Here is a 27,140-nt window from a genome sequence, read left to right on the forward strand (position 1 = left end):
TTACTTTCACTGTGAAAGCATTCTAATGAAGTTTACTTTCACTGTGAAAGTGGTTCTTGTTAAAGTCCATTCAGCTGGTCTGAGTCTCTCCTGTAGGTGTGGAAAGACAGTCTGTCGTCCTAACTCGGAGTTGTGTGTTTGATCTGAAGGTGAATCTTATCGTTTCACATGAGTCTGCCAAGAGGTGGAGCTTTGACGCACCTGTTGCGCAAAGTTCTCTCTCACTCACTCACTCACTCACTCACTCACTCACTCACTCACTCTCACACACACACACACACACACACACACACACACACACACACACACACACACACACACACACACACACACACACACACACACACACACACACACACACACACACACACACACACGACACATGACTTAAAGTTTCTCAGTCGCCACGACTGATTTCAGTCTTTTGGATTCCATAGAAGCCAGCATGTCTTCTATGGAAGCATGTTGCACAGCGAAAGCAGCCGATCTACAAGCTCTCAATGCGTCTGCAGCTTGTAGATCGTCTATTGTCTGTTAATATTGTCAAAGATTGGAGCATTTGAAGTGGTCAAACTAGCAACATTTTTAGAAGCAAAACCCTAATGGTCTCTGATATGTCATAAAAATCTAAGGCCTCAATCTGTGATTTCTTCACAGGGTTGGCAGTATGTTGAACAGCAGGAACAATATTACTAAAACATAATCAAGATTCATTTTACATATTGTGTTCATTGTTTAGGAAACCGTGCTAGTGTGAGGAGGGCTCCTTCACATAATCACATAATAAGACTTGGCCAGACGCATTCTTTCAGTGTGAGATTTTATTTTAATTTAATCCATACAGTGTCAACTGAACACTATAAACAATTGAGTTAAAACACACAAGTATTTTGTCAAGCAACATTTCAAATGGGCAATATGACATATTTAGAACCACAATACCTCCAAGTAAGCTGTTCTAATATTTTATTATGGTGTTATCATTTTATTATCAGTGATTCAAGTGACTGCAGGGTTCATAGTCTACCTCACCCCTTGTGGTTTCATAAAACTATTGTAATGTTTAACATACTGACCTCTGCTAACCATCATATAACATGTCATACTTTATAATGTCATAAAGACATTCATTAAATGTGTTGATTTTATATTACAAATAGTGTAAAAAGTACAGTACAGTTTTATTTTGCTTTAATACATACACATACACACACAGTATAGTTTGTATTGCTATTCTTGTGAGGGCAGAAACAGTTTTGGATGGTGATTTTATTAATCTAATTTCATATCCTTTCTTTTTTTCTTCCGCTAAACCTAAAGCTGAAAATAGCCACACACACACACACACACACACACACACACACACACACACACACACACACACACACACACACACACACACACACACACACACACACACACACACACACACACACACTCCATCAGGCTAATCAGGCAGAGAAGGGGGTTGGGTTTACTAAGCAGAATGGTAATGGCATTTTAAGAGCAGGGGAGCCACTCCCATTACTTATCATAATGAAAAGTGAATACACACACCTGCACCCTGAGTGCAAGTTGTCAGGCAGAAGAGCCATTGTCTCTCCTTATTTCATGTTGTTTTTTTGTAAACGAATACCCTACTTTGTCGTACAAAAGTATCGCGCACAAGTAGCAAACATAACCGATCTACAAGCTCACAACACGTCACGATGTGACACGTGAGCTTGTAGATATTTTAAAAACTGTTGGAAGTGGTCTGTGGGTTTTTATACATATTGAAACAATGAAAAGTCATTTTAACAAGAGCTTGTGACTAAATATCAATTATATTTTGAGTATTAAGTTTGAGAACTACTGCTGTAGCTGACTCTCCACACAGCTAAGGAGTAGTTCACCCAAAAATTACTATTTTTTCAAGAACCACAGAATATTTATCCCCAGTATGATCGATCCCCTGATGGTTGCTAATCATGGAGGAAATCACTGTGCTTCCGTGTGAAAAAAAAAAGTCATTGTGACCTCCCGTTCTCTTGTTATACCCAGTTGAAAATGGCATGTTTCGAAAAATTACGGACATATCCGATATAATCTGTCAATGGCGGTGAACGGGTGGATTTTAAATGACAGAGATGTCCGTCAGTGGCAGTGAACGTGTTAATTCTTGCCACCGTAGTGCTGTTGACAGAATGCTGCATCAAAGCCTTGTGAGTCATGACTGACATGTTGAAATAACACCCAGTGTCTCTGAGGGAGTATATATATACCAAGACGTGCACCGCAACTACACAAAAAAATACCAAGCGTTAGTGTAACTCAGTGGATGGACACGTAAAGGGATTTTTTTTGCAGTGTGTATAGCCTTTTGTGTGTCCAATCAGAACGGTGACGGACTGTTTTGGCGTAAACAAAGTTTGGAAACGTGTGAAAGTGCCAGATCCCACTGAGATGGATAGAGCAGGCTTTTCTCTTCCCCCGTCTCTGACATGAGATGAATTTTTCACTTTCTTTTCTCTTCTTTGTTAGATTGTCTGTTTTGGGTTCTCTGGTATCCCTGTGTTATAGTGTGGACACATATCTAGGCACAAGCACTCTCTGTCTATCTATCTCCAGTGGTGGAAAAAGTACTCAAATGTTTTACTTAAGTAAGAGTACCAATACTGCAAAATAGAAGTACTCTGTTAAAAGTAGAATTCCAGAATTCAAAATTGGCTTGAGTAAAATGACAAAAGTATTGCTATCAAAATGTACTTACAGTACCAAAAGTAAAAGTACTACACTATTTGAAAATAGCAGATCTACAAGCTCACAACGTGTCGCGATGCGACTGAGCTTGTAGATTGGCTATTTTCAAATAGCCTAGGTATAAAATTGGGCTAAAGTGGTTAATGTATATTTTAATAGCATAATTTATATCTCAAAAGTAACTAGTAACTGAAGTTTTCAAATAATTGTAGTGGAGTAAAAGTGCAATAACTGCCTCTGACATGTAGTGGAGTAGAAGTAAAAGTATTGGAAATTGGAAATACTCAAGTAAAGTACAATTACATCAAAATTGTACTTAAGTACAGTACTTAAGTAAATGTACTTTCCACCACTGTCTATCTCTCTGTCTCTGTCTCTTTCTCTCTGTATGTCTCTTTCTCTCTCTCTTTCCATCATTATCTCTCTGTCTGTGGGTGTCTCTCTCTCGCTCTCGCTCTCTCTCAAATACATTGTTTTTGGCTGGACTGCCAGGCCTATGTCATTAGGCTTGTGTGGGGGTGTTGTTGTCTCAGCAGCATCTTCATCAGGCACAGAATGGCCGTCAGACTGTGTAGCCGGTTGCTAAGCACCGTGCACTGAGTGACAGGTATAGCTGTCTCGTCAATCGTCATGCCAGCAAACCTGTCATGAATTTGGTCTCTTCTCTTCTTGCTGTAAAGGCCCCAAGGTGCCTATAGGTTATGGTATGCATCACGTGGACACACACACACACACACACACACACACACACACACACACACACACACACACACACACACACACACACACACACACTCAAATGCACTTTCCCAAAATAGTGCCTCACAAACCCGGCCATCCACATACAAACCCTCTCTCTCTCTCTCTCTCTCTCTCTCTCTCTCTCTCTCTCTCTCTCTCTCTCTCTCTCTCTCTCTCTCTCTCGCACACGCACACGCACACGCACACGCACACGCACACGCACACACACACGCACATGCACACACGCACACGGACAGCCACCAATGATGTGGATATGATGAATGTTGCGGTCCCTCATGCATGTCATTAGCCCCGTCTGCCTGCCTGCCTGGGGGGCGTGGTGGGGGGGCTTTCACTGTGACAGACAGACAGGCGGTCAGTCAGTCAAGACAGACAGACAGCCTGTCCTCTCAAGGTCAGTGAGACACCCCACCCACACAGGGGAGGGCGGGGAGTGGGGTTCTGTTCGCTGAAGGACTCGTGCCTTCTCCTTTCTGCCTCTCCCTCCTTCTTCTTCTGCACTCTCTGAGTTGCCTTAATCCAATCCGTGTCATTTTATACTTAAACTATTCAAAAATAGCAGATATACAAGCTCATAGCATGGCACTGTGAGCTTGTAGATTTGTAGATTTTTTTTGAAAAATCTTGAAAATGTGTGCAAATCTTTGAATATATACATATTTTTAAAGCGAACATTTGTAACTCATTTGTAACTTTTTTGCTTCTGGAGAGGGGTCCCTGGAACAAAATATTTTGAGATGGGGGTCCGCAGCCAAATACATACCATTTTGAGTGGTCATTGACATTTTGAGAACCACTGTTATAGCAACATACGTGTTTTTTTCTTCAAAAAACTGTTAAGATTTCGAAGACATTTGTGTCATTGTCATTCTACAATGACACAGATGCGTTCCCGGATTGAATGGGTTAATGGTCAGGATTTCACCGTACATACTGTAGGTTTATAAGCTCTGTGCGTGACTGTAGGTCTATAAGCTCTGTGCGTGACTGTAGGTCTATAAGCTCTGTGCGTGACTGTAGGTCTATAAGCTCTGTGCGTGACTGTAGTTCCCCTATTCCAGAAGGTGGCATTCCAGTTTCCTGTTCCGGGTCAGTTTCTCATACTGTATAGCTTTGTTTGATTGGCTCACGGGCAGATTTGAACCGGAAAACACACACCATCTTCATAATCGTTGCTGTCGCTCAAAAACCTCTTATCTCCATATTCAAACTTTTTGTGTTTTTATTTGTAAATTAACGCCCTACTTGATCATACTACAGTGTCACACAAACTTATCAAAAGTAGCAGATCTACAAGCTCGAAACGCGTCGCTTCGCGCCGCGTTTCGAGCTTGCCGATCTGCTACTTTTGATACTTTTGAATTTGAATCCTGAAAAGTAACAGTTTAGGACATTATGAGGTTTCCACCCGACAGAGACGATTATGTTCTGAGGGAGGTGTTCGTCATTGGGCCGGGACTGCAGGGCATTCTGGCTGGAGCACCGGGGAAAATTGAGTTTGGGGATGAGGTCAACATTCAGGATGTCTTCAGAGCTGCAGGGAGAATGCAACAGTGTGCAACATAATCCTCTGCAAATAACCAACATCAGTTTTAAAATAGCCCAGCCTTGTTTTAATCCCCTCATGAGGACTGATAATGATGCATCACTCAAAAAATATCACTGAAAGGTTCACTTTAACGGGACCATCCAAAGCATCAACTTGATGGCAGAAAGTTGATCTAAGTAAGGAACACTAGCCTCATAGCATAATTGCCTAAGTCACTTTTTGGTCAAATTGACATTTTTGCCTACTCTCCTAAAACTGTTGCTTCATTGTGCCTTATTGCCTATGTCCTAAGCCAATCAGAACGCTTGTTACATTCCAAAATGACTTAGACAGGAAGTGCTTTTAAGTCAACTTTTTTGACTGATAGGCTGAGGACATTGGCAATAAGGCAGAATGAATCACCAGTGTTAAGAGAGTAGAGTTAGGCAGATACAAATAAAGGCAGATAAACATGACTTAGGCTAAATGAGTTTTTTTACTCATGATTGCCTAAGTCACCTAGATGAGTTAGGCAGAAAGTGTTTTTTTGTTTCTTTCCTGAAAACCTTAAAAATATGACAACCTGTGAACTAACTTGTATCTGTAGTTGTGTACTTAACTTGTGTACACTCTCTCTCTCTCTCTCTCTCTCTCTCTCTCTCTCTCTCTCTCTCTCTCTCTCTCTCTCTCTCTCTCTCTCTCTCTCTGAACAAAACAGTTGTACAACAGTGTGACTGGCACAGTCTTGAGGAAGATCTATGTGGGTCAGAGTCGTCAGACCCCGTTGTGTTGCTTTCGTTCTGTGCAGGAACACCACGTTGTCTTATGCATTCACGAGGTGTAACGCCCTCTGTGAACCTGCTCCGCTGTAAATATTGCAAACGCTGTTTGTTGTCTTCGTTGGCGTCCTCTCTCTCTCTGTTTACAGCTGAGAGGCCTGTTGTCTGGCCCCCATGGCGCTCTTGAGAACCTTGCCCTCCTGCATGGCCCCTGGGTGACAAGTGCTCTCTGTGTTGCTGCAGCAGACACAACAATAACACGTCCTCCAGCACTACTGGGAAGGCACAACCAGGGTTCAGCTTGTGAGAAAAACGACGGGGGGTGGGGGGGGGGGGGCAGTATATTCTTTACAACTTAGGCCTTGTATACGGTATATACCTTGTTGTATGACATATTTAGTGAAAATGTATAGATATTTAGTGAAAATATCCGAGCTACATGCTTGCTGTGTGAGCTTGTAGAACAGCTATTTTCATATATCAAACGTATCAGACAGGCTACTTTTCCCCCCAAAAAGAAAATGCATGTATTTAACCCATTAAGGGCCTGTTTTAGATTTCTTTGGCTATTCAAAAATAGCATATCTACAAGCTCATAGCGCGGCACCGAGTGCCGCGCTATGAGCTTGTAGATCTGCTATTTTTGGAAAAATCTTCAAAATGTATGCAAATCTTTGAATACTATATATTTTTTAAAGCGAACATTTTTAACTCAAATCTTTGCTTCTGGTGGTCCCTGGAATAAAATATTTTGAGATGGTGGGTTAACTCAGTCTGACCAGAAGCAGGGATATAAAAACGTATCCCCACCGTCCATGATGAATGAATGACCAAAAGGGGGGATTTCAAAAGCAGAGGCATGGATTACACCCCCCCCCCCCGCCCCCCCACACACACACTACACCCCACATCCCCCCAGCTATTCGAACCATGGTTCACAATAAAAGTGAGCAAAAAATACACAATAAAAGTGAGAAAAATGCAAACATTGCCATCTTCCTTTGAGCCGCTGTACGTACACACAATGGGGAAAAGCCAGCAATGGCAAAAAAGGCGGTTATGAGGTCAAACAGGACAAGGAAAGAGAAGGGAGAGGATGGAGGGGAAGTAATGGCTGGATAACGGGTAGGCATGGACGACGGGACTTCACATCAATACCATGACTTTGGCCTTGATTACGATTAACGAGGGTTAAGTGGGTCAAGTTAAGTGGTCAATTAGACTAATCGATGTAGTCGACGATAATACAACTATTACAATTGTTTCATGTTGATTCGTTGATATATTAGAAATACTGTGCTTCTAGATCAGTGGTTCTCAACCAGTGGTCCGGGGACCACCAGTGGTCCTCGGGGGGGTACCAGGGGGTCCCCAGTGAAATTAGTTAACATAGCATCACAATCATTTTAACCACTTAGCTTTGGCTATTCAAAAGCTTTGTAGATCTGCAATTTTTTGAAAAATCTTGAAAAATGTGTGCATATCTTTGAATATATATATATTTTTTAAAGCCAGCATTTTTAACTCAAATCTTTGCTTCTGGGGAGGTCCCTGGCACAAACCATTTTCAGATGGGGGTCCGCGGCCAAATGTATATCAATTTAGGGGTCCTTGGCATGAAAAAGGTTGAAAACCACTGTTTTAGATTATTCGATTAACAACATACTGTACATGAGCAAGATTAAGTCGGTTATTGTTTCTAAAAAATGGTTTCCATATATTTTCTCAGTTAATTGCCCAGGCGCTAGAAAGAGATTGGAGAGGGAGACGGAGGGGGAAATAATGGCCGGGTGACAGGGAACGTGTGAAGGGACTTATGTGTGGATTGATACGTCAGCTAATCCCCGCCCGTGTTGACAGGTGTGTGCGCTCAACCCTTGTGCGAGCCCGCCGTTCGCTTGGCCCAGGCGGCAGCCCCCCCCCCCCACCCGTCGGGCCCGCGAGCGAGACGCGCCCGTGCCAGGCCTGCGCGTGCTAACGGGGGCAACGGGGACCGCCTGCCCGCGAGCCCGGAGAAGCAATGTTTACCGGTTAAAGGCCCCGCGAGACCTTATTGCTTGGACGCGGCTCAGGAGGCCATGTGGGGCTTTGTAGAACTGCCAGGTACACAGCAGAGCAACCCTGACACTCTGCCATGCTCCTACACGCACACACACACACACACACACACACGCGCGCGCGCACACACACACACACACACACACACACACACACACACACACACACACACACACACACACACAGTACGACACAAACCGACTAATACAGTACACTTCAAAATTTAACTAGATCGTCGTTTCAGGAAATGAAAAAATAACAGTATAGTGTTCAAATGCATCTAATGTAGTTATTACATAAGCTCTTTGTAATGCTTTTCATTGGTTAAATATGAATAAATTCCACAGATTTGTAATTCGCTAGAGGACTCCAAAGACAAAGAATAAAATAGGACATTCATTTATGAAAAAACATAAAAAAAGATGAAATAAGGAGATACGAGATTTCCTCCCGACTATGCCACTCTTGGTTTTCACTTTGGCAAGACTCCAAATAATAATATAATATAATAACAATCGACAAGAAACGGAACATACATTCAAACACAGAAGCAGCATAAATAAGCCTCGGGGCGTGAGTTTAGTAATGTGTTTTTTTGAAGGCATTCAGCTATGATTATGCCTGTGTTTTCTGCCAAGGAAAGGGTGAGCCGCCACCTGGAATAATGGCTGCCGGTGCCAACGCTTTGAGCGCCTTGCCAAGTTGATGTGCAAGTTCTCTTTTTTTTTGTACACAGATTTACATTTCCAGCGGAACACAGGGATCAAAAAGATCAGAGTAATATAAAAGTTTGGCAGATCAGAATTATAGCTTTGTAGTTTGATTCGCAAATCGTTGCTGTCGGGTGGAAGTCCAAAACCGTTCCTTTTTTAATCATTATTTTTGAAACGATAGTGAAAATAGCCTATCTACAAGCTCACAACGCCTCGCACAGCGAGGCGTTGTGAGCTTGTAGATCGGCTATTTGCACTACTTTTGTGCGATACTCTGTATGATGAAGTGGGGCATTCATTTACAAAAAAAGTTCAAATATTCAGATGCTAGGTTTCTGCCTAACATCAACGGTATGCTATGTGCCATGCTTGGGGGGCAAGACTGTAGCTAATGATTATTTTTTTATAATCTAGTAATCGTTTTTTTTTTTGTATTATCATTATTATTGGTAAACGAAAGAAAAGGGTCAATGGTGCATTTGTATAGCGTCTTTATCCATATATAGCGCTTTACAATGTGTATTACATTCACCCACTCACACACCCACTCACACACACACATTCATTCAGTGCAGTTATAGGGGGTTCAGTGTCTTGCTCAAGGACACTTTGACTCTTAACCCAGTGGGAGTGTGGGATCGAACCGGGAACCTTTACGATTCCCAGGCGGCCCCTCTACCTCCTGAGGTAGAGGGGCCCCCCCTCTACCTACTGTTATTATTACATTCATTCATGCAATTGTTTTAGACCATAAAATGATGGTAATAAAGGTATAAAATGATGCCAAATCTTCATCATAGGTTATCTGGATCCAACATCTTGAAATCGTTTAATATATTAGATCATTGTTCCTCAACTTCTGAGCATTGACCAACTCTGAGAGGGTAGAAATGGATTTTTGTCTCCGCCAGAGGTGGAGAGTATGTTTTCGTTCTTGTCCTTCCGTGTGTCCGTCCGTCTCAGCCAAGCTAACATTGGTCAAGCTTCACGTGACACGTGACAATATGTTGTCACCAATGCTTTTGATTGGCTAGCGAGACGCATGACGAAATAAAAACCTATAAATATGTGTATCACTTCAAAAAATCATTTATATTTTTTGAAGTGAGCTTCCATCAGCCAAGCTAACTTTGGTCAAGTGACACGTGACAATATGTAATATAAATAGGTAAGACAGGATTAATCAGGAACAGTACTGGGGGAGACCTGTGCTCCGAGGAGCACATTTTCTAGTTTTTTCTTTTTTAACTTCTAAATCTAAAATCAAAATAATTGTCAGTGTTAATTTGACTCTGAGAGTGTACAAATGGAACCCATTGGACCCCCCTTGCCGGTCCCCGAACCCGACTTTGAGAACCAGTAGATACAACCATCAAACACACAACCTTTTATTTGACAGCGTTGTCAGACTAGGTATGGCAGGGTTCATGTACGTAATTAATTTCATTCACATCATGACATGCTGGCAGGTTAATTGACAGCCAGCATGTGCCACGTACGTCTCACACAATATTCCGTCTCTGTCGGGTGGAAACCTCATACGTCCAAGATTGCTTCGCGCCGTGTTTCGAGCTTGCAGATCTTTTGTATGACCCTCTGGTAAAGTAGGGTGTTTTACGGCAGTGGTTCTCAAACTTTTTCATGTCAAGGACCCCCAAATTGACACTTATTAGCCCGCGGACCCCCATTTGAAAAGATATGCCACGGACCCCCCCATAAGAGATGATTTTACAGCTTTAGCAGTCAATTCTCAACCATTTTAATTGAAGGACCCCCAGTTTGGCATGCATAAGGCTACGGACCCCTATTTTATGGCATTTCTATCTCTGGGGCCCCAATTCATATTGTAAAATCAATGTTCATTTAAGTGTACAAATGGAACCAAATGGACCCGTTAGGGTCCATTTGGTTCCATTTGTACACTCTCAGAGTTACCGACACATAAGGATCAATTTGGTTCCTAACTATTAATTTGACTGGGGACCCCCTGGAACCCCCTCAAGTACCCCTGGGGGTCCCCGGACCCCACTTTGAGAACCAATGTTTTACGGGATTTAAAGAAATAAATGGATATAGGAGGTTTCTGCCCGACAGCGATGATTTCCAGTATTATATAGGCCTACCAAACCTTTAACCCATTCAATCCGGGAACGCATATTTGTCATTTTAGATTTCTTTGGCTATTCAAAAATAGCAGATCTACAAGCTACAAGTAACCTATTACTATTCTTTTCTATCTAGATTGTTTTGACCACTTAGTTAATGTACCATATGTTTTGGAATAGGAAGTAACTAGTAACTAAAGTTTTAAATTAATTGTAGCGGAGTAAAAAGTACAATATTTGACTCTGAGATGTGGAGTAGTATAGTATAAAGTATCGAGTAAACCTAAAACCTAAAAGTTACAGTACTTGAGTAAATGTACTCGGTGCCTTTCCACCACTGGGTTTCGGTGGAATGTGATGGGATTTGTGGCAGAGACTCATCAGACTTCTAGACCTGCAGGCCAGGTTGTGAGTCTGGGACACAGCTACACTTAACCTCAGACGAACAGACCACATCGCCAAGACATGATGTAATTGGCACTGATCGCCATCAAACAGCAAAGTGATCTCTCTCTCTCTCTCTCTCGCCCCTACTCTCTCTCTTCCCCCCACTACGTGCCCGGGCATGTTCCTATCTGGGCGAGATAGATGGACCTGTACTGATCCTACAGGGGGAAATATAGTTGTCATGGCAATACTGTAGTTGTGAAAAGCAGGCCAGATACAGAAAGAGATAACAGAGTAACAAATCATTCTAACAATATTAATAATTAATAAGACAAAGCGTAAGCGGGTATTTATGGACAGTGAATAGTTATAGAAGTGAAATCTTGCTTGGCCCGACGCGTTGTGAGGTTATTTTGGGCAAAGAGATTTGGTCTGGACAGAAAAAAGCGGTCCAAGTATAGTTGTAACTCAGTAATAAACAGTCTAACCATAAATCTGGAATAAATATTCCAGATATAAAAAAAAAGCACCATAAAGTGCCAAGAAGTTCCAGAGTCATGAGCATACAGTAAGCAAAGATTATTAATCCAAGGACCGGGTGGAACGCTTGGTAGTGGAACGTCCAATGGCATCATAGATAGATAGTTAGATAGATATATACTTTATTAATCCCGAAGGAAGTTTGTTTTGTTCAACAGCTCCAGTGCAATACGTTCATACAGATGTCAATAAAAAGAATCATGATGAACATTAAAAAAACATTACATCAATGGGAATTAATGCAATAAGAATAAAAAGCTATCAGTTATAAGAACCTAGGTAAAAAACAGTTAAAAGAGAACACAGCTAAAATAAATAAATAAATATAGATTAGCTGGTCAACCAGCTAATCTATATTACTGGTCATTGTAAAGCCTCATGGCTACAGGCAGGCTCTAAGGAGAGGCTGGACCAACCAACCATTATTTATTCAGTCCTTCCAAAAAGTGTAGTCATCCTGCATTAGCAAAAGGTGTTTCTGGCGTCACATTTGAAACTTTCCCCGCATCCTTTGGAACAGAATAATGGATTTGGTTGGTTTTTCTATTGTTTTATTTAATGTATTTGTTTTGCCCCAGCAATGACACTGCGGGTTCTCTTGCATACTTATTCATCTTCTTACACCTATTATTATTCTTTTCCATCTAGATCTTTGGGACCGCTTTTCTTAACGGCTAGAGTTGCCATTCGAACGTCCTAATAATCAAATTTGCAGCAATCAAATGAGTTTGTCGTCTGGCACGTGGTTTCTCTCTCTCTCCGTGGGATTTCCTGTCATGTTTTTTTTTTTTACCCGGAAAAATGGAATGACAGCTTAGTTCTCCTGGGAGGAAATTTGGTATGCAACATCTATGGAGCGAGCGCCTACGCGTCACATTATTTTCAGAATATATGCTCAAACAATATGGTGTCAACACCAGAAATTATGCACATATTTTGCCCAATAATATAGAAATATTGTAGGCTCACAGTCGGTACTTACTTAACCCTTTAAGACCGGGAACGCATCCGTGTCATTTTTAGATTTCTTTGGCTATTCAAAAATAGGGTGCATTTCTCCTTTCCGACATGTCGCCTTTCCGACGTTGACGAACCCTATACCTAACCCTAACCCTAACCCTAACCGCACGCGGAAGCCACTAGTCGGAGTGGTGAGATGTCGGAATGGAGAGTGAACACCTCAAAAATAGCAGATATACAAGCTCATAGCGCGGCACCGAGTGCCGCGCTATGAGCTTGTAGATCTGCTATTTTTGAAATAAATCGTGAAAATGTGTGCAAATCTTTGAATATATATATATTTTTAAAGCGAAAATGTTTAACTCAAATCTTTGCTTCTGGGGGTCCCTAGAACAAAATATTTTGAGATGGGGGTCCGTGGCCAAATGCATATCATTTTGGGTGGTCCTTGACATGAAAAAGTTTGAGAACCACTGATATTATATCAACATAAGTAGAAGAATTAATTAAAACAAATGTTAGGATTTAGAAGACATTTAGAATCCCCTAGAAGCAAAGATTTGAGTTCACTTTAAAAATATATATATATTCAAAGATTTGCACACATTTTCACAAATTTTCAAAAATAGCAGATCTCACAAGCTCATTGCGCTAATAGCTCGTATATCTGCTATTTTTGAATCGCCAAAGAAATCAAAAAATGACACACAGATGCGTTCCCGGTCTTAAAGGGTTAATATGTGCATTGTAATATTGAGATTCATAGCTTCATTTCGAGAGTCTACCGTCGACGTGGCCCAGTGACTGTGGGGTCCTTGAGGTCCTTTTATTTATTTATATTTTTTGCTTCGCTCTGGTTTTGTTTATTTTTCTTCTTCTCTGGGTTGTTTGTGTGTGTTTTCAAAAAGCGACCTTGTACCTTTCGCCCCCTTGATTCAAGTGTTTCACCTGCAGTCGGCAGAAGTGCACGTGAAGGGCAACCAGTCCCCGAGTATCAGACCTGGCCTTGATCTCCTTAACTTAGCATTCTGTCAGATAGAGAGAGAGAGAGAGAGAGACAGAAGGGGGAGGAGAGCTGGAAGTACTGTAGATGAAGAGGACAGTTAACCCATTCAATTCGGGACATTTTTAGATTTCTTTGGCTATTCGAAAACAGCACATATCCAAACACAATCGTGAAAAGGAATATATACATTTTTAACTTAAAAATGATGGGGGGTTCCACGAACAAATACATTTTGTGTGGTCCTTGACATGAACCACTCAGTTTGGACTATTATAGATAACAAGATTCAAATGGTACAAGATTCTTCACATATTTTTTTTTCACATAATTTCAATGAATGACACTTTATTTGAAAGCGTATATTCTGTACTTTAATAATCTGTAAAAAACTGAAAAATGACAAATGCCTACTTGCGGCCTACATCATTGTACTCAGTCACATATATATAGCAACATAAGTTTTTATTTTTTAACTGTTAGGTTTTAGACATTCACAATCACAGTTTTTCCAAAAATGTAATAGCCCAAAGTATAAAATAATGGTTATTGTTACCAAGGCGACGATGACGATGAGATAATCGTCCCGAATATGGACACAACGCCAGTGTGACGCAGTCTTACGACCGCACGGCATCATACCCTACCCATAAATACTACGACCCGTGGGTAATAATACTTAGATAAATAGCAGGGCCTATTCACTTACATAAGTTGGGTGATTCAGGAAATCTTCCGGGCACTTCGCAACGGTCAATAGTACGAGCCAGCGAGCCTAGAAATACAGTCCTTTATATCCTTGGAGCTAACTCTCTAACAGTTATGGCTAAAAATCTAAAATGGCACAGTATGCGTTCCCGGATTGAATGGGTTATTGGTGGCGAGTGAGCATCCTCCTCTCCTCTCCTCTCCTCTCCTCTCCTCTCCTCTCCTCTCCCTCTCTGACATTCAGAAGAGCTACAGCCCCTTCTGGCCTTAACTTTTCAAAGGGTCCAGCAGTGGCCTTTGAAGCAGCCATCACGAATAAGTGTGTTTTTTCTCTCTCTCTCTCTCTCTCTCTCTCTCTCTCTCTCTCTCTCTCTCTCTCTCTCTCTCTCTCTCTCTCTCTCTCTCCCTCTCCTTTCTTTTTTGTTGCTGTCCGCTTCCTTTTTAAAATAAATTCATTCTCTCTCCTTCAGACCATATGCTCTAAGGGTTGGATGACGTTTGCCTGCGAGGAAGCAGTGTAGCAGCTCGGGCACAGAAAAAAGAGAGACGGAAAGGGAGACAGTTTGGAGAGAGACAGACAGACCATTTAACACATCTATCTATCCATCTATCCATCCATCCATCCAATCAATGCCAATTAAGCAATTAACCAATTAAGACCTGGAACGCATCTGTGTCATTTTAGATTTGAACCACTTCAACCATTATGTTATACTACTATTCAAACATCGTGAAAATGTGTGCAAATCTTTGAATTTACTTTTTTTAAGTGAACATTTTTAACTCAAATGTTTTCTTCTGGGGGTCCGTGGGACAAACCATTTTCAGATGGGGGGGGGGTCCGTGGCCAAATACATGTAATTTTGGGTGGTCCTTGACATCAAAAAGTTTGAGAACCACTGTTTTTCATAAAACCGTTTAAAAAAAGGATTCAGAAGACATTTGTAGAATCGGCCTCAGGTCTAAATGAGTTAATTCCTCCCCACACACATTTCTGTGTTGCCACTGTTGTCGTTGTATGCCTACAGACTCGCCTGCCAGTGAGGAGCCCCCACCGCGAGGAGCGCCTCCCGCCTGTCTCTTATTGGTATAGACTATTTTATATTGTATACAAATCTTTTGAAAATAGCAGATCTACAAGCGCACAATGCGTCGCATCGCGACGCATTGTGCGCTTGTAGATCTGCTATTTTCAAATGTCCAAAATGTATATAAGGCTGAAGTGGTTAATGTATGTTTTGTAATAATCATCAAAATCTCCAAAATAACTAGGAACTCCATTTTTTAAATAATTGTAGTGGTGTAAAAGTACAATATTTGCCTCTGAGATGTAGTGGAGTAGAAGTAAAAGTATTGGAAATTGGAAACACTCAAGTAAAGTACAAATACCTCAAAATTGTACTGAAGTACAGTACTTGAGTACGTGTACTTAGTTACTTTCCACCACTGCTGGTAACACTGTTTGGCTAAGGTATGGCCATGATGGAATTTTATACCTTGGCTCCAGCCATGTTTACTAAACCTGCTAAATCCATCGCTGTCGACCCGCAGAAAATGGCCTCAGGTCTTTGGCCGATATATTCACAGATGCATCTTATTTCTTCAGCTCTTGGGCTGTTATGGGGGGAAGTAAAGCTCCAAACGCTTCTTATAGAGTCCTTCGGCCTGGCTGGAATGTGTTTCTCACAGGCCGTAGTGGTTCTCTGAGTGCTGTTGATGTGCCAGGTTGCTTTTCAGGTTTGTTGTATTTCCCGTAACGTAGCTGGGGTCCCTCTCTGGGGGATTTGAACGAAAATCAAGTTATGGATGAAGTCATAACTTGATTTCATCCACTTTCAACCTGGTATCCATATTGTGGACGTGTCATTATCGCAAAAGTATGACCTTTTTTAATGCTCCAAAAAGTAACAGTGGTACAAATAGCGAAAATAACATATCTACAAGCTCACAATGTGTCGCATTGATATTGTAGATAAGCTAATTTTGCTATTTGTCGTACGAGAAGTATATAGCGTGTGTGTGTGTGTGTGTGTGTGTGTGTGTGTGTGTGTGTGTGTGTGTGTGTGTGTGTGTGTGTGTGTGTGTGTGTGTGTGTGTGTGTGTGTGTGTGTGTGTGTGTGTGTGTGTGTGTGTGTGTGTGTGTGTGTCTGTGTGTGTGCGTGCGTGTATGCGTGCAAAGATTTGTCTCTCCTCTCCTCTCCTCTCCTCTCCTCTCCTTCAACCTCCAGCTCCCTCGTCTCCTCCCTACCCTCTCTCTCACCTCCCATGGTCTCTGAGGAGGCAGACGGCAGCGGTCTCAGTGTTCTCAGACGTGTGTTTTAGAGGAGGTTGTAGAGGTGTCTAGTTTTTTCCCAGCCTCCCTTGGGTGTCCTATACGGTGCTCAGACCACAACACACACAGCCTGGCCTGGCCCCACAATGCCCACCTGCTGACTGCTAATGTCATCTTCTAACTCTGTCTGTGTGTGTGTGTGTGTGTGTGTGTGTGTGTGTGTGTGTGTGTGTGTGTGTGTGTGTGTGTGTGTGCGTGTGCGTGTGCGTGCGCTTGGACTGTGTGTGTTCTGAAGCTAGTAACTAAAGCTGTCCAAACCATTTCAGTGGAGTGAAAAAAAGTGCGATATTCGACTCTGAGATCTAGTGGAGTAGAAGTATAAAGTATAGGTGCCCGGACCGCTGGCGTAGCAGTCCGGGCACCTGTAGGGTCCAAAGTAGCCTGACAGCGCGTCGCGGGTTCGAGTCCCGATACCGACGGCCTTTGCTGTCACTCCCCATCCCTCTCCCCATTTCCTGCTATCCTATCAATAAAGGCATAAACACAATAATAGCCCAAAAATCGTTTTTAAACCTAAAAAAATAAGTATAAAGTATCTAAAACAGAAATACTCCAGTAAAGTTGAAAAACTTACAATAGCTCAACATTTTTGCCAAGTACAGTACTTGAGTAAATGTACTTAGCTACTTTCCACCACTGCCTACAGTACTTTGTTTACTTGGTGGAGCAAGTCATTGGCCTGCAGGTTGTGTAGCTTCGTGTGTGTAGTTGTGAAACGCATGGGAAGGTGAATGTTGGTTCCATTTGTACACTCTCAGTTACAGACCTATAAGGGTCCATTTGGTTCCTAACTACCAATCCTTTAGCTGGGTGTGTGAACCCCGTAAATTTGGTTCCATTCGTACACTCTCCGAGTAATAGACCTAAAAGGGTTCATTTAGTTCCTAAATTACCTATAATTTAGCTGGGTGTGGACCCCGTAATGGACCCCACGTAAGGGTCCATTTGGTTCCATTTGTACACGCTCAGAGTTACATACCTATAAGGGTCCATGTGGTTCCAAACTACCAATCATTTAGCTGGGGAGCCCCTGGGAACCCTCTCAAGGACCCCTGTGGGGGGGTCCCCCAGAACCCCACTTTGCGAAGCACTGTTTTAGACGATAATTCAAGTCTAGTTTCCCTATCTAAGACGATAGTTCAAGTCTAGTTTCTGTATCTAAGACGATAATTCAAGTCTAGTTTCCCTATCTAAGATGATAGTTCAAGTCTAGTTTCTCTAAAATACACCCTACAACTTATTTTTAATGTGCTATACTGTTAACTTCGTAGCTGGCGTGTGCCATAATAACAATACCCCCCTTCACTTACATTTTTAACAGATTTACAATCTGATGCTCAGCCGCAGTGTTCTCCCTAGCAGAGGAGTAATGCCGCACAGCTGCCTCTTATTATTATTATGTTTTTTCCCTCCTTTTCATTAGGGGAATATGGGACGTTTGTGACTGTGCCATGCAATACCCCAGCAGGCAATTTGCACGAGCCTAACAAGAGGGATGCTGAGGAAGTGAATAGTAGTTTCTATGTAATACATTTTCCTAAATATAAAGAAAGAAAGAAAGGAGAAACAAAAAAAAGTACCGTTAACCCTTTCAGACCGAGAACGCATCTGTGTCATTTTAAGATTTCTTTGGCTATTCAAAAATGTTGGGAAAATCGTGAAAATGTGTGAAAATCTTTAAATATATGTTTTTTAAACAACATTTTTAACTCAAATATTTGCTTTTGGGGGATTCTATGTCTTCTACATCCTGAGTTAAAAAAAAACTTATGTTGCTATAATATCAGTGGTTCTCAAACTTTTTCATGTTCAAGGACCCCCAAAATTATATGTATTTGACCGCGGACCCCCATCTCAAAATATGTTGTTCCAGGGACGCCCCAGAAGCAAATATTTGAGTTTGAGCAAAAATAGCAGATCTACAAGCTCATAGCGTGATGAGCTTGTAGATCTGCTATTTTTGAATAGCCAAAGTGTAAAATAATGCTTTTTTTTTAGCTCAAATAAAAAAATGACACAGATGCGTTCCAGGTCTTAATGGGCTAACAAGGGGCGGGGAGTTCAGGGGGGACACGAGTAACAATTTGTTCCGACATGGGGGGTGGGGGGGGGGGGGTTAGTGTTCCCCTCACCTCACGTATACCGCTCTCCAATCTTCTCCCACTGGATGCAGGCGAGCCAGCAGGCCGAGAGAACAGCCAAAGCGTGGGAGAGAGCTGTGTGCAACACCTTTCTCTGTTTGAACTTCATAGAGTCTTGAAGGCCTTTAAAACGCTCCCAGGTGCTCAAGATGTGAGGAGGAGATGGGGTGAGTGAGGTTGCAGAGATAGGAGTGAGAGAAGAGAAAACGAGGGAAACCTGTGTATATAGAACTGGGGGGTGAGCGAGGTGCAGGAGAGGACGAGAGAGAGGGCGAGAGGGGTGAGAGATGTTCCCAGGAAGCGAATTGATTTCTCCTCCGGCGACCTCTTCCTCTCTCTCTCTCTCTCTCTCTCTCGCCTGCTCGTTTCCTTGCCGGAATCTTTGAACCGTGATGTCGGTGTTACAGACCGACGTGGTGTGTGGAAATAGAAGGTACAATATAGTACCGTCGTGTACGCGGTTGTTTACGGAGACGTCGGCGGTGCGCGGGGTCGGGTCAGGGCGAAGAAGCTATTTTTTTCGCTTTTTATCACAACAAGACCTGAATGCAGAAGGGTTGATGCAGAGCATACGGTGTACAAGCCAGAGGCGTACGGTCATTGGGGCCAACGAGGCCATGGCCCGGTCTGTGTGAACCCTGCTTGCCCCTGTGTTGACAAAAAATCAACATACCAACATTAGCAGCCCCTCACCCTTTAAGTCGCCTTTGTGTTCAAATGGGGCTCATTTGCATTCGGCCGAATTGTTAAAGGAGAAATCCGGTCATTTTAAGTGTTATGTTTGATGTGTGTCAAATCACTTACCAACGTATAAATGAAAATCGCGTAAATCCACAGAGCCCCCTATCGACCCCCACCGTTGTCATTGTAGGAGGATATAGAATAGCCCAAATTCGCCTATTTTAACCAATGCAAAGTCTGTTTTTTTGCTTCTAGTACTCATTGTTGAGTCCCATGATAATGTAACAGGCGCTAAAACTCCCGACAAGCTAACGGCTAATAACAAACGAGCTAACGCTGGGGCTGCTTATCTCTCTGAATGGCAGCCCCAGGTTGCCAGGTCGGGAGAGAAACCAGCAACCAGCATTAGCTCGTTCTGTTATTAGCCGTTAGCTTGTCGGGAGTTTTAGCGCCTGTTACATTATCATGGGACTCAACAATGAGTACTAGAAGCAAAAAAACAGACTTTGCATTGGTTAAAATAGGCGAATTTGGGCTATTCTATATCCTCCTACAATGACAACGGTGGGGGTCGATAGGGGGCTCTGTGGATTTACGCGATTTTCATTTATACGTTGGTAAGTGATTTGACACACATCAAACATAACACTTAAAATGACCGGATTTCTCCTTTAATGGGTGGCCATTAGAAAACCAGTTTCGCCGTCAAACCAGTTCTCCATTGCGCAGAGAAGAGCACCAGCTAACTCCATTTTTCTTTTTTGTTCATAAATCGGTGCTATTGAACACCCTTTACGTCCGTGTGTTGGTTGAAGAAATATTGAAGCAATGAAAAGTATAAAAAAAGCACTTCTGACAAAACCTCCATTGGATCCTCAAACTTTCTGCTAAACCAGCTAACTCCACCAAAGGAGGGTGGAGTTAGATGGACTCCAAGCTCCACCCCCTTTTAACCTCCAACCTCATTGTGAGCTTGGAGGTCCATTCAGCTGTTCTTATCAATGATGAACAAAACCTCCTAACTCCACTTTTTGTCTTGTTTTTTTATTTCCTGAAAAAGTTTTGGAGTTAGCTGGTTTCTGCCCGACAGCAGAGATATAAGTAAAAAGTAGTAATCGATAGAATAATCGCTAAGAAAAGAATGGACAGTTGCAGCCCCGTAGTTAGGTTCACAGGGTTCGGGAAGCGGAGAATCCGGGGGGGTCGGGTCAGGGGACGAGGAGCCTGTGAGTGTTTCAGCTTTCCATAGCAGGCCCTGAATGCACACAGAGAGTGATTATTAGCTGTCTCATCACAGAAATAGGCCTGAAAGCCTGTGTGCCTTTGACAAGAGAACACAGCTCATCCTGACACAATCGCTCCCCCCATGCGTCGCTGTGTCGCCTCTCTTTCTCTCTCTCTCGCTGGGCTGCCTGGTGAAAAACATCAAATAGACCTCCTCCAGAGACTGGGAGCTAATCTGCACGCCATTGAATTCAAATTTGCCCGACCTTACCCTTCAGAGTCCTGATGTGTGTGTGTGTGTGTGTGTGTGTGTGTGTGTGTGTGTGTGTGTGTGTGTGTGTGTGTGTGTGTGTGTGTGTGTGTGTAATTGTATTACTGTACTTGTGAGGGCTAAATCATGTCCTCCCCCCCACAAGTACAGTTTATAGTAGAATTTTAGATGATGCTTGATTATGATTAGAAAAGGCTTGGGGAGTTAACCCATTCAATCCAGGAACGCATCTACAAATGTCTGCTAAATCCTCACAGTTTTCTGGAAAAAAAAGTATGTTGCTATATCAGTGGTTCTCAAACTTGTTCATGTCAAGGACCCCCAAAATGATGTATTTGGCCGCGGACCCCCATTTGAAAATATTTAGTTCCAGGGACCCCCAGAAGCAAAGATTTGAGTAAAAAAATCCCTTTAAAAATATATATAATATTTCCACAAATGTTCAAGATTTTTCAAAAATAGCAGATCTACAAGCTCACTCGGTGCCGCGCTACGAGCTTGTAGATCTGCTATTTTTGAATAGCCCAAAGTCTAAAAATGTTGAAAATGGCACGGTATGCGTTACCAGTCTTAATTGGTTAAGCTTTACAATTAGGAAAAGAATCAGGTTTGGAGTTAGGATTACACATTTAGAGCTTATAGGTTTTTAGGGGTTAGGGTTGGAGTTACTGTACGCCTGAATCATACATACTGTAGTTGTCGATGCGAGACACAATGCACGTCCAGGTATAAATCAGGCATCGGGGGTGTCGACGTGACCTTAAACCCCCTCATGGGTTCTTGATCACAGCCAGAGCCGTATAAGAGAGTTATGACACTAGCGTTGACTCCCATTGTAAGAATGGAATGAGGAAGTGCTCCGTCTCTCTACGAGATAGTTCCAATGTTTGGAACTAGCCTGCTTTGCGGCGAGATCAAAGCGCGACGTTACTCTCTCCTCTACACTGTGAGCACAGCTCCATAAAAAACGCTGCATCTTTGAAACAGTATGATTTGAAGACGCAGTGTTCTAAGACGTCCAGTTGTAGATCTGCAATTTTTGGGTGTTAAAAATAGCCCCCGAAAATGTTAAATTATAATTTATAAAATCGGCCTCCTAAGAATATGGATGTCCTCATACATATAGTAATACAAACGTGCGTGTGTGTGTGTGTGTGTGTGTGTGTGTGTGTGTGTGTTCTGCCGAGTCCCTTTTTAAATGGCACACGTGGACGAACCGTCACTTGTTTGCCAGAATGATTTGAACCGTGGCCCCCGGAGCCAGAAGTTAAACACAAATTACTTTTTTTTTAAAGAGCTCAGGCAGGCAGGAATGATGACAGGTTGCAGGGGGCTGTGATGGCAGTGAATGTATGAAGGGGAAGGAGGGGGGGGGCATTATATTACGGCTGAAGGTCGAACCGGCCATGCAGTGGGGGGGGGGAGTGTGAGGTGGCAATGGGTGGGTTGAGTCGGTTAGTGAGTGAGTGAGTGAGTCCCTATTGGCCGGGTTCCAGGTTTCCGGGCGTCCAGTAAATCACCGTAAATCGCCGTAACGCCACTTCTTCGGGACCGGTGGCGATCCCCCCCGGCCCCAGGACGGACCTCGTAAAATTTGCCCACAGATCTGCTGCCATGCTCTGCCAACCACCACCCGACCCGCCACTCATCCACCCACGCCCACTGATTCACACACACACACACACACACACACACACACACACACACACACACACACACACACACACACACACACACACACACACACGCACACACACACACACACACACACACACACACACACACAGATGCTTTATGACAAAGTGGACTGGGACATTGGTTCTCAACGTGGGGGTCTGGGGACCCCCCCAGGGGTCCTTGAGGAGTTACAGGAGGTCTGTTCAAATAGAACCAAATGGAACCTTCCGGTCCATTTGGTTCCATTTGCACAATCTGAGTTAAAAATAAATAACCCTGAGGACTTTACAGTGTCGACTCGGGGGTTCCCAGATATAAGAAATGGTATTAAATGCGGGTCCGTGGCCTGATGCATATCAAACTGGGGGTCCTTCAAACCACAAACGTTGATAAGAGCTGCAGAAGCACACCAGAACCAGTCACCCTCCAGTTCCTTAACTTATCTGCCTTCCTATAGGCTCTATGCACAGCAGTCATTATTGGAAAGAAATTGGGCCTCTTCCTTACTTCCTTCACAGGTTTTACCAATGACACTAATTAAGGCTCTGTTCCATTTAGTGTAGCACAGTGGACCCCCATAACTCTCAGAGTTACACACTCGTAAGGGGCCATTTGAAACCCCCTCAAGGAACCATGAGGGTCCCTGGACCACACTTTGAGACCCACTGGTGTAGCAGAGTGTTTCCAGTGAGCCAACATGCACAATATCAGCACCCTGACTCTGTTTGACCACAATGGAACAGAGCCTTCATTGGTGTTATTGGTAACACCTGTGCAGGAAGTATGGAAGATGCCCAATTTCTTTCCAATATGGCTGCTGTGCATTGAGCCTATATAGTTAATATAGAGCGTGGGAGGGGAGACAAAATGCATCTCAGTACATTGCACCGTGTTCTTCCATAAAAAATACAGTTTTTCCACATCTTATCCCTTCTTTTTTTTTTTGCTCTATCAGGACAGGGCATTTGTTTTGCCTCAGTCTCCAGAGATAGGACCCTGAACAGACAAGTTGTAGCGGTTTAACAAAACCAACACATGCGTCTATACGCATCATGAAATCTTCGCACAATCCTCCTCCTGGGTCTCATTTATGAAGTTTCTCAAGCGCAAACGTTGGTTACATGCTTTTTGTTTCCCGCAAAGACAATCATCCTTACATCCCCGACTCAGCAGGGCATTTTTTGTGTGTACTGTACGTTCAATCCCCGTTCCCATGTTGGTGGGTGATGCTTACAGTGCAAACACGTAGTCTATCTAATTTCACATCGTCTGCAATGATTGTGTCATGTCTTTTTCTCAAGTACACAGAGCCAGAGGATATTTACATACTGTATATGCAGATGCACACAGAATCCCTCCCAGAGTACGCACTCGTACGGTAAACAAATGAGCTCTGAAATCTCCCGCACCCGCTGTGAGTTAGGGAATGTAATAACTTTGTATACCATTCCTTAACGCATTCAATCCGGGGAACGCATCTCGTGTCATTTTTAGATTTCTTTGGCTATTCGAAAATAGCAGATCTACAAGCTCATAGCACGGCACCAAGTGCCGCGCTATGAGCTTGTAGATCTGATATTATTTGAAAAAAAGATCTATGGTATTATTTGGAAAAGTTGTACAAATATTTGAATTTATATATTTTTTAAGTGAACCTTTGCAACTCAAATCTTTGCTTCTGGGGGTCCCTGGAACAGTATTTTGAGATGGGGGTCTGGGGCCAAATACATATGATTTTGGGGATCCTTGACATGAGAAAGTTTGACAGAAAACTGTTAGGATTTAGAAGGCATTTGTAGAATTGGGTCCTCAGGTCTTTTAGGAAATATATATTCAAAGATATGCACAAATGTTCACGATAAAAATGAATAAATAAAATCACGAGTGCCGCGCTACGAGCTTGTAGATCTGCTATTTTTGAATAGCCAAAGAAATCTTAAAATGACACAGATGTGTTCCCAGTCTTGATGGGTTAAGCTTTGTGTTGTGCGAACGTGGGCAAAGTGTCTGTTGTTTTGTGGCGGTGTGTGTGCGCGTTCGTTTGTGTGTGTGTGTTTACCGTATGCATTTTGGCCTTGTGTGTACCCGATATGCACCCTGAACGTCCGTGTAACTTGCCTGTGTGGACAGTAGGTGTGTGTGTGTGTGTGTGTGTGTGTGTGTGTGTGTGTGTGTGTGTGTGTGTGTGTGTGTGAATGAGTTGATTCACATGCTTAATGGGTGGAACAGTCCGAGATTAGTTGGTCCTGTGGAAAGAACCCAAGGGAATGAGACATCAGCAGGTACTTTGCGGTGCGCGCTAATCCACTCTGCCCGGACACACACACACACACACACACACACACAAGCACAAAGTTCATGTTAATCCGCGCACACACCTGTCAATCCGATCGCCTATAAGTCACACACACAAAGGATCAAAAACATACGCACATATGGAGAGAGACACACACACACACACACACACACACACACACACACACACACACACACACACACACACACACACACACACACACACACACACGCACTAATCCACACATGCACGCACAATCCGGTCATCTATCAGACGCGCACGCTTGTACACACACCTTTCATTATGATTAACTATACCTCTCACACACACACGCACCAATCATCTCAAATCTCTTTCCATCACACTGTCCTTCAATGGTGCCATACTTTATGCTCTCTCTCTCTCTCTCTCTCTCTCTCTCTCTCCACGTTGTCTCCTTGGCGTCTAACCTCATCCTACGCTTGTAGTCACTTCATCTTTCCTTTTTCGGCATCGCTGCCTCCTCCACTTCACACCCCGGACGGACGTCCGTCCATCCATCCATGTGTCGGGCCCTCCGTACAATTTCTCCATCCGTCAGTGTGCGTGTGTCCCCGCGGCGTCTCCCTTGTCTCCCGTCTGTCTCCCCCCCCACCCCTCCCCCCCGACTGTCCTTCTCCTGTCATCATCGCCTTCAGTCTCTCCCTGGCTTCAGACGTTGTCTTGATGTATCTGAGACTCTGTCCACGTCACTATCTGCTCTGACATTATGGTGTCTGTGTGTGTGTGTGTGCAGTGGTGGAAAGTAACTAAGTACATTTACTCAAGTGCTGTAGGCTACTTAACCCGTTAAGGCCTGAGGCCGATTCTACAAATGTTGCTACATCAGTGGTTCTCAAACTTTTTCATGTCATGTATTTGGCCGCGGACCCCCATCTCAAAATACTTTGTTCCAGGGACAAAATGTTCGCTTAAAAATATATATATTTTCAAAGATTTGCACAAATTTTCACGATTTTTCAAAAATAGCAGATCTACAAACTCGTAGCGCGGCACTCTGTGTGCCATGCTATGAGCTAAAAACCTTTTTTAGCTAAGAAATATTCTTAATCCTAATAATGAAATAAGTCAAAAATAAAACAATGACAATTGGCTCCTACACTGGGGTTCAAGTGGTCTTTGTTTTCAAATCTCACATTAGAGTGTGTGGCATGCGTACGTAATTATGCATCAAGAAATCAAGAAAAAAATAGGTATTTATTTGTCATTTATGCATACTGGTGATTGCAGCATTCGTTTATTAATCACATTTTCTCCAGAATAACAAGCAATGAAATGGTACTGCACAAAAATAACCACAGACGCCACTTCAGGATAATCCTTCATTGATTGGCTCAGCTGGCCACTCACAGGTCATGGGGACATTTATCAGGCTAGACTGGTAAGTGCCATCCATGCATCTGGAGAAAGCCGGTTTCGTGGGGAAATTGCAAAGTTTTGAGGAGATCGTGTATAACCTCCTATTTTATGGTACAGGACAGTGTATACCATTAGCGCTGTGGTTTCACCGGCACTCAACGTAACCTCGCGTCGACGCTCCGAATGCATACATTGTTGTTGTTGATTTGAGGTACTGTAGGACAACCTGGCGCAGAACGTCAGCTTGCATTTGACCTTGTTTTCATGACACACAAGAACCTCTCATTCGTCACACGTGCCGTTTTGTTTTTGTTTTTTTACCGGCCAAGATGTCTGGAGAGAGTGATATTTTTTGGTACTTTTTTCTTGTACTACAAAAAAATCTATGGCCAAAACTGGTATTTAGCAGCCTGGTATTTACCAGCAAAGATTTGAGTTAAAAATGTTCGCTTTAAAACAATATATATTCAAAGATTTTCACACATTTTCAAGATAAAAAAAAAATAGCAGATCTACAAGCTCGTACGTGGAACTCGGTGCCGCGCTATGAGCTTGTAGAGCTGCTATTTTTGAATAGCCAATGTGTAAAATAATGCTTTTTAGCTCAAATCAAAAAGTGAGAAAGAAACAAGCTGTAAGAGAAACAAGCTCTACGTGTGTGTAACTTTCTTACATTGGCTGGCAATTAAAGTGCATTGTAAAGTGGGTGAGCCTGCTGCAGGTTTCCATGTGTGTGCAGATGGCAGGAGCTCCCTTGGGCTCCAGTAATTAAGTATGTCCTTCCTGCAGCCCCCTTGAGATTAAACCACACTCCACAAAGGCGGACTTGTATAAC

General features: G+C 42.9%; 1 protein-coding gene across 1 annotated transcript in view; it reads left to right on the forward strand.

Moving 5' to 3' along the window:
• LOC311040606 (receptor tyrosine-protein kinase erbB-4-like) overlaps positions 1 to 27,140 on the forward strand; it is a gene marked incomplete at its 3' end in the record, with an annotated part of 466,936 nt that overhangs the window by 149,641 nt on the left and 290,155 nt on the right. The gene's annotated exons all lie outside the window — the stretch shown is intronic.

Source organism: Gymnoscopelus microlampas, assembly GCF_963454915.1.
Source record: "Gymnoscopelus microlampas genome assembly, chromosome: 24".
NCBI classification, from domain to species: domain Eukaryota; kingdom Metazoa; phylum Chordata; class Actinopteri; order Myctophiformes; family Myctophidae; genus Gymnoscopelus; species Gymnoscopelus microlampas.